At 56.7% G+C, this 8,928-nt stretch overlaps 1 long non-coding RNA gene across 1 annotated transcript; it reads left to right on the forward strand.

The window, feature by feature from the left end:
• The first annotated feature begins 163 nt into the window (after positions 1-163).
• On the forward strand, positions 164-3,113 carry LOC121103701. Its single transcript, XR_005835892.1, has 2 exons — positions 164-1,106; positions 2,671-3,113. It is a non-coding gene; the product is annotated as an uncharacterized LOC121103701 (long non-coding RNA).
• Positions 3,114-8,928: the final 5,815 nt, after the last annotated feature.

Genomic DNA, 8,928 nt, shown 5'->3' on the forward strand with positions numbered 1-8,928 from the left:
AGGCTCTGACGTTCTGTGGCTCTGTGGGCCTGAGAAGTCACAAGCTGCAGCTGCATCTGTGGCATTGGGCTTGAGGGGGCTCTAGGAGTCAGGGATCCCTCCCTAACTGGGCCCGAGAGAGGGGGGCCTCCAGGGGGGCAGAATTAGTTCATCCTCACTCTATAACCATGTAGGAGTCTCAGCAGGCAACCTTATGGGGCGCCCGACACTTCAGCACTCCTGGGCCCTGCACCTACCTTCTCTTCCAACCACACACACACACACACACACACACACACACATACACACCTCCCTTGGGGGCCGCATTCCTGGGCCCCAGCTGGGGGGTGGCCGCTCTGGGCTGCAGACATTTCCCACATTCCTCTCCAAGGTCAGGTGCCTTCCCCACATTGGCTCTTAAATGTCACTGCCAGCCCCAGTTGGGCACTGAAAGGGAGGAGGGAAGTAGGAGGGAGGGCAGGGGTCATTCTCAGCTGATAACTGAAGATGCAAAGTAACAAGGCCAAGAAAAGGGGACAGGTCAGCCCCAGCCGCAGAGTCATCTGCTGGAAGGAAGGAGCCACCCAGGCCTCATTTTGACAGGGGAGGCATGCTCTGCCCTGACTGGGAGCTGGGGTTTGCTCCTCGGATGGTCACCGACACTCCCTTGTTTGTGTCCGAGCTTCTCCTGCCATCTGTAGAAAGGGGGGTGAATTGTCCCCACTCCACACCTGCCTCCTTCTCCTGTCGCGGGTTCCTGGGGTGGCCTGCTCTGCAGGGGACCATCCTCCTTCAGACTGCAGGACTCACAGGGGCAGGCTCCTTCCCAGAGGACCTGTCCCGCGAGTCCTAGCCCCAGATATGGGGGTACAGAGGGCTCAGCCAGGCCGTGTGCAACCCCTGGTGGGGGCAGTTGAGAACGTGTGTCTGCCTGGCATTGGTGCATCCACACTCTGGCAGCACTGGCTGGCAGGCGGCTGGCCTGGCTGTGGTGGTAACTGTGCCCGCACAGAGCTGGTTTTCCCTTCGGCCCGGCGGGAAGATCCGGGGGGCAGCAGGGGCCCTTGCAGACATCGAGCCCTCCGACAGCACCGCAGAGGCAGGTGACCCAACCCTCGCTGCTCCAGGTTACTCCAGTTTTCTTGGGGCAATTCTAGGGTGGGGACGGAGGGGGCAGAAGGAGAGACCTGGGGCCATGGGGTGGGAGAAGGTGCCGGAGCCAGGGCACCTGGAAGGGTCCTCATGGCAGTCTTCATTCCTGCATCAGAGCTGGGGCCATGAGGTGAAGTTCAGATCCTAATATTACAGCATGGGCTTTGGAGCCTGCCAACCTGGGCTCAAATCCCAGCTCCGCCATGCACCCTAGACAAGGCTCCAGCTGCTCTCAGAGCCTCCTCCTCGGCCACCGGTAGGAGTGGGGCTCGCGGGTCTGGGGTGCAAGAGAGACAACATTTTGCAGGTCGAGGCTTTAGCACGGCACCAAGAATGCGGTCAGATACTAGCTCAAGGCAGTTGTAACTACGCTTCGTTCCTGACCCCAGGGTATGTTCAAGCCCAGGAAGTGTAAGGCAGACCCTGCAGGAACCTTCAAGGCTGAGAGTGACTCGGGGAGCCGGCCTCTGATCCTTGACAGTTCAGGAGAGGCCCTCACAGCTCCCCTTTCCTGGGAGCTGAGAACCTTCTTATTCCAGAGGCTTTCATTTATGTCTTATGGACAAAGCCGGCCCAGGCCCAAGGGGTCAGATCCCCAGCTTGAGGGAAGACGGGAGGAGGCCTGCGTGGCTCAGGCCAGCTGCCGCCGCCACCCCGGTCCTATGAGTATACGAGTATGCGGGGCCCTCCCTCCTCCAGCCAGGTGTGGGCTCTGGAATCAGCATCAACAGCGCCAGGTTTGAGTGGAGACTCAGCCACTCCCTGTCTGTGAGGTCATGGGCCTCAGTTTCCTCATCTGAAATGTGATGTTTGTGCTACCCAAGCGGCAGGACTTCTGTGAGGCTCAGAGGAGACGTCAGATGTAGGTGCCTGCCCCAGGCCACCCCCAGATCTGCCCTAGGGGAGATACTTGTAAGGCCGCTGCTGGGCCATCCCCCCCAGGGCTCTGACCTCCTTGCAGGCAGCGCTGGGCAGGGCTCGAAAAAGTGGCTGGCAGTGACCCCTCAGCCTGACAGGTTATGGCCAACCTCCGAATGAAAATGGAAGGAGGAAGCTCGGCCCCCACCCAGTGTGCTGGCGCAGCGGGCGCTCGGGGAGGGAGGGGAGGCCAGGGGAGGCCGGGACTTGCCCTAGCACATCCAGACCTGCAGGCAGGACCTGAGTCAGCCAGAAGGGCCGTCTAGGCTCCCGATGGCAGCAGCCCTGCCTCCCTCACTCAGCTCCTCCCAAGAGCGGCTCTCCCTCCCCAGCAGCCCATCCCTGGCCTTTGATTCCCCTCTCCCAAGGCCAACTGACCAGATGAGGTATCCTGGCCCTGGGGGTGCTAGACAGGCCACCTCTACTGTGCCCCCGCCTCCAGGCAGCCACCCACCAAGTTGGCTCGGCTTCCAAAAGCACCCGGAGGAGATTCCCTGAACTCTGAGTGCCTGGGCTCTGCTGTCCATGCACCTTCTAGCTAACGTCTCTTTGGTTGCCTTCCTTTGGTTGTTTTTGGGTTTGTTTTTGTTTTTTTTAAGATTTTATTTATTTATTTGACAGAGTGAGAGCACAAGCAGGAAGAGNNGCAGTCAGAAGAAGGAGAAGCAAGTTCCCCACTGAGCAGGGAGGGGTCAATCCCAGGACCCAGGATCATGGCCTGAGCCTAAAGCAGATGCTTAACCAACTGAGCCACCCAGGAAGCCCCCTTTGGTTGTCCTTGCAGCAATTTCGGCTCAAGGGAGACGAGCCTGAAGTGAACGCTTCAGAAAGATCTGGGTCTCTCTGGCTGGTCTGGGGGCTCTGCTCTCTGGTCTCCTGCAGGAAGGCTGAGTTGGCTCTTTCCCACCCTCTTGGGTCCTCAGTTCTGTGTAAGAAACCATCCACTTTACATGGAGTTGGGTCCTCTCGCCCATTTTCTAGTGGAGGGCAGTCCCCAGCACCCAGAGTTGGGCTGGAGGTTTTCCCACAAAGCTGGGCATTAAACGAACTCATGCGAGAGACAAGTCACCAGCACAGACCTGTTATGTGACTCCGACTGGACCTTCTTCCTCCTCTTCTCAGCCAGGCGGGGCCAGGTCAGGCTGAGGATGGGAAGACCTGAGAGGGGCAACATGGTTGCTTAGGAGAAAGGGGCTGAGAGGGGGTCCCATTCCTTCCTCTCCTTCCTCTTCCTCTTCCACTTGTCTTGGAGCTCTCGTTATAGTTTGGTGGCCGAGGGTCCGGGTGTGTGGTCTCTAAACCACCTCATCTTGATTCAGTTAAATTTCAAAAACACAGTTCAGAGCAGTAAGTAAAGTAAGACATGGTCCCTGTCCTCAAGGAGCTCACAGCCTAGTGGGGACACACACACAGACACACACGTGCACACACACACAGACACACACACACACACACACACACCCTCTGAAACACCGCAAGCAGAGAGAAATGCGGGAGCCGGGCTGGGGTGGGAGGTCCCAGGAGAGCGCGCGTCAGTCTGATGGAGAGCTTTAGAAGTTTCTCAGAGCATCGAAGCCTGGGTAAGAGGCAAGAAGGGTGAGTGTCCTACAGCAGGTGTCTTGGGTCAGGTCCCGGGTTTGCAGGCCGGGTGGAAGGCATCATTCCATGGCGGGAAGGGATATATGGTTCAGACGTCAGTGCTGCCCAGCCAACACCCCAGAGGGCATGGTGCTGGGGAAGGGCTTTCTGAGTCCACTGCTCTGAGAAGGAGCAGCTTCCAGAGAGGAAAGGAAATGCCCACCCCAGAACTTCCGGGCTTGGGGGCTAACGCTCATCTATGCTGTGTGATACCAAGCCGGTCATGGAACCTCTCTGGGGCCTCAGTGTCCCTGAGGCTACGTGAATGGAGAACTTGGGATGGAGAGGTTGATGTCGCTCATGAATCTCTGGGAAGATCCAAAAAGGTGTCCCCGTGTGAACCGAACCCAAGGGCAGGCCCCCTAGAGTCTGGAGGGGAGGCTTGGCTTGGCCGAGATCTGTGAGCAGCGCCACAGGGGCGTCAGAGGGGGCAACGAGAAGTCCGGGACCCAGGTTTCTTTTTCTTCATTCAGCTCCACACCCAACGTGGGGCTTGAACTCACGACCACGAGATCAAGAGCGGCACGCTCTATCGACTCAGCCAGCCAGGTGCCCTCGAGGCCTGTGTTCTAACCACCACAGGGGTCCCCCCTGCTGGATGATCAGGCTGGGGGGTGGGGGGGAGCCCAGGTGTCTTGGGGGAGTGAGAGGAGCTGGGTGGGCTCCTTGGGGCATCCTGGCCTCGCTCTCTCCCTCCCCCAGGGGCGGGGCTAAAGATGAAAGAGATACCAGGGTTCTCCTCTCTGCTATGATCCGAGGGTGTGGGAAAGCCCCAGCCGGGCCCAAAGTCACGGCAATTATGATCCCTTTTTCTGTCTAGGACCTTTTCAAGTAAAAAATTTTGTGTTGCCTTCTTCATTGTATTTTCACCTCCACCCTGGAGTGGGGCAAGCCCTACAGATGAGCAAACAGTCTCAGCAAGATGAGGGGCCTTAGTCACGGGCACGGCTGGTGAATGGCAGCCCGGGGACAGAGCTGGCCTTGCTGACAGCACCACTGCTCAGAACTGAAGCCTGACACCCATGATCAGGTTAAGTGTTGCTTCTTCCTGTGCAAGGCAGGTGACCTGCGGAGGGTTAAAGCCGTGAAAGTCACCTCTTAGTATGAATTAGTTTATCCCATTAAATACTTTCTTTACTCTGCCAGAGAGAGATAAGACTGGGGGGGGGTGAGAAAAACAACAACAACAACAACAACAACAACAACAACTTTCCAAGAGCCAGAAAAAGGAAGGCAAAACTTAGACGAACTCCATTGACTTTCTATGTTTTCCCAAGGCGGGGTCCTTTAAGCCCCAGAGTGTAATGCTCAGTCCCAGAGGGGAAAGGCTGAGGGGTCCCAAGGAGCCATTCATTTCTCTGTTCATTAAACCCGTACGGATATCTGCTTTGTGTAGCAGATGGAGGATGCTGAGGGGAGCTGCGCAAACTTTTCCTCTTCGAGCATCTCGAAATCACCCCGAAAGAAAGATAAAAACAGACGACAATACAGCTTGGTAACTGCTAATATGGAATTATGATCTAAGGAAGAGCAGGTAACTGCCAGAGGGCAGCTGGATTGGCCAAGTTCTCTTTGCTCGATGACACATCCTTCGTCACATGTTTTTCACCCAACCCAGAGCCTCATAAACCTCCCAGCCAGCTAGTCCGCTCCGTTGCCTTAAGTCCTTCTTGCCAACAGTGCCCAGTACAGCTGGCCATGCCCGAGATCCCACCCTGTGACCTCAGCAGCTTGCTGAAGGGTCGTGGGGCCTTGATGGAATCTCTGGCCAATATTCCCATTACACAGATGAGGGAACTGAGACCCAGAAACGGGAGGTGACTGCCCAAGGTCCCCACAGTCAGGAGGTGCTGAGCCTAGGCTCTTGCCTGCAGGAGATGTCCCCACCATGACACACATACCGGGAGGGTTTGGTGGAGGCACCCCCGTGCTCTGTGCATGGTCAAAGATGGAAGGTCTGGTGGTGTGGGGGAGGCGGAGGGGGCCCTGTCTCCACTCTGCATAGAGGACGCTCTGAAGCTGGGGAGGAGGGAGGGGGAGGGGAGAAAGCTCTTGTCAGCAGGGCTCAGATGGTGGAGGGGCAGAAAGCTGTCTCCTCAGACCCAGCATCATCTGTCAGTCTTATTGGACCCTCACAAGCCAGGGCTATTTAAAGTTAAATTTACATGAGTCAATAGTAAACAAAATTAGAAATTCACTTCCTCAGCTTCACCAGCCACATTTCAAGGTCCCAGTAGACTTGTGTGGCCAGCATCTGCCATATTGGACAGCACAGGTAGAGAACATTTTCACCATGGCGGAAGTTTGTACTGGGACAGTGCAACGCTAGACATGTTACAGATGTAATCTCATTTAATAATACTTTTCGGAGTATCATTAATACATGTTTTATTGTAGAAAATTTAACAAGGAGGGGCTGCTGGGTGGCTCAGTTAAGAGTCTGACTTCGGCTCAGGTCATGGTCTCGGGGTTGTGGGATCAAGCCCCACTTTGGGCTCTCCGCTCAGTGGGGAGTCTGCTTCTCCCTCTCCCTCTTTCTCTGCCCCTCCCCCCCACTTGTGCTCGCACACATGTGCACTCTCTCTCTCTCAAATAAATACATAAAATCTTTTTAAAAAAGAAAATTTAACAAGGAAACACAAACCACAAATGGTCCCCCCACTATTAGTATTTGACCTATGGACTCCCAGTCTTATTCTTCCTTTAAAAGAAAATTCAAATCATGCACAGTCATCAAAAAACTGCAAACAATATAGGGGTATAGAGAGTAAAATGATCCCTCAAGACCCCTGCTCTGGAGGAAAGCACCGTGGGCAGCGTGGCATACATTCCTCAGCCCCACTGTCGCATGGACACCAAGGGGCCACCTTCTCCACACCATCCCCAGCTCGCTTTCACTTGCCCTCATGGGCTTCGAGACTTCTAGTCCTTCCCCTTCCACAAACCCAAAACCACAGGCACAGCTGAGGGGCCTCAGCGTGGGCCCCTGCCCTCAGAGCAGCCCCCTTGGCTGCCTGTGCTTTGGACCCTCTTGTCACCCTGTGCCCGAGAAGCCCCTTGTCCTCCTTCTTCCTTCTCACATAAATGGGGCTCGGCTCCCCGATCCCCGCACTCTGTCCTTCTAGCTCACGGCCCCACGTCATTTCTCTCAGCCATCCTTGAAGACGGCAGAGTGTAGCAGAGGGGTCAAGGGCATGGCCCTGGGACCAGTGACGGGTCTGTTGCCCGCCAGGACCCCAGGACCCGGTGTGGCTAAGCTCCCTTCCTCTGGGTTCTCATTGTTTTCATCTGTGGAGTAGTCATGACCTCGCCTCCCTCGGTGCTGCTCTGAGAGTTGAGTGAAAGGATAGATGGGAAACACTTTGCGTGGTGAGATGGATAGTATCGTCATCTCATGGCCAAGAAAACTGAGGCTCGGTGAGGTCTAGGCATCTCGCAAGCTCCTGTTGGCAGGAAGTGGCAGTTACCAGGCTTCTGATCGCGTCTGTCTGTCCCTGAAGCTCCTGCCGCTGCCCCCGCAGGGCGGCCCCGGTCTTGACCCCACCCCTAAGCTCCAGAGCACCTTCATTCAGGCCCACAGAGGAGCTGAGAGGCAAGGGAGGTGGCAACAGGACCGCAAGGTAGCCCTAAACCTCCAATTTTTCCCAAGTTGGAGGCCTGCCAGGGCCTGGGAGGGCAACAGTCCCCTCCCGCAGGGTCCTCCCTCCACCACCTTTCCGGCGACATGTGTCTGCCTCTGCAGACCTCGGTTTCCCCATGCAGATAACACCCTGTCTGTCACCTACGCTTCTGTGACCTCCGACCCCAGGAGACATCAGGGACCCAGACTTGGGCTTGATGGGGAGTAGGAGGCCAGCCGTACCCCTCGGCCCAGACCAGGCACTGGAGAGGGGCAGGGGTGGCCGCTGTGGAAACCAACCCCGAGTTACCCTGGCTCTCCCCAGGCTCCCCTGGGGCCCCGAGGTAGGGTGGGGTGCTCGACAGGCCTGCTAGGTGAGAGCAGGTTTGGAAGGAGTTTAGGGAGGGTGTGGCTGGGTGGCTGCACCTCTCAGGCTCAGGTGTGATCACTAGACAGGGGGCATACCTTCCGGCTTCCTCTGCCGTGCCAGACAGGGCAGGGCAGCTTCTCCCGCAGGCCCGCTGCATGACCACCCCAAGCCCTCAGTAAGGGGTGAGCAGAGCTGGACATCCTCCGCCATCCACATCCAGCCAATGCCCGCTCACCAGCCCTGCCTTTCTGGGTGGTGGGCGAGGAGGGCCAGGGAACCAAGCTCCGATGGCCCCCAGAGCCACAAGGACGGGAGTGGGGAAACTGTCCTCACAGGCCCAGCTGGCCAGAGGCTTTGTCTCCCTCAGCCACCCTCCCCCAGAGGGAGCAGGAGCAGACAATAGCCATGGGTGACTCACCAATGAGCCATCTTTCCATCCCCACCCCCATGGCCCGGCCCATGACAGCCCAAGTTGTCCTCCACGGGGGCTGGAGACCAGCCTTCCTGGGTTGCCAGCTTCCTCTCTCCTTACCCAGCCTGCTGCCGACTGTGCCCAGCCCCGCTCATCAGGGTCCACGGAGGGAGGGCCTCGAGCACAGCAGCCCCAGGGGGTCAGAGCAGACCTGTGTGAAAGCCAGCAGAGGCCACAGGGGCCTGCTCTCTTCTGCTGCTACCCTGCCCCACCCCCCTCCCCAGGGCATCACCCACTGTCACCGAGTCCCTGCGTGGTCTTTGTTCTTTCTCCATCTTCCGGGATAGAGCTTAGACTCTGCCTGCAATTTATTTCCTTCCAGGAGGCCAAACAGGTGGGCTAGTGAGGAGTCCCAGTCTGTCCACTTCATGCAGGACAGTATTAGAAAGTATTTCCTTTTGCTGAATTACTATCTCCCTCCTTGTAGAATCCACTGGACAGCACTTCAGGAATGTGATGTCCACTCCCAATCCCCATCAATTCTCGAATTTTTTGGTTGGAGCCAAATACCCTCAGTTCTTGGTTCTTCCTCCTCAGATTGGTTTTAAAACCTTTTGACGGGGGCGCCTGGGTGGCTCAGCCCTTAAGCGTCTGCCTTTAGCTCAGGTCATGATCCCAGGGTCCTGGGATCGAGCCCCGCATCGGGCTCCCTGCTCAGCGGGAAGCCTGCTCCCTCTCACACGCCCCTTGCTTGTGTTCCCTCTCTCGCTATCTCTCTCAGTCAAATAAAAAAGTAAAATCTTAAAAATAAATAAATAAATAAATAAATAAATAAATAAA

This window comes from Ursus maritimus, unplaced genomic scaffold (genome assembly GCF_017311325.1).
Source record: "Ursus maritimus isolate PB19 unplaced genomic scaffold, ASM1731132v1 scaffold_2, whole genome shotgun sequence".
Lineage (NCBI taxonomy): Eukaryota > Metazoa > Chordata > Mammalia > Carnivora > Ursidae > Ursus > Ursus maritimus.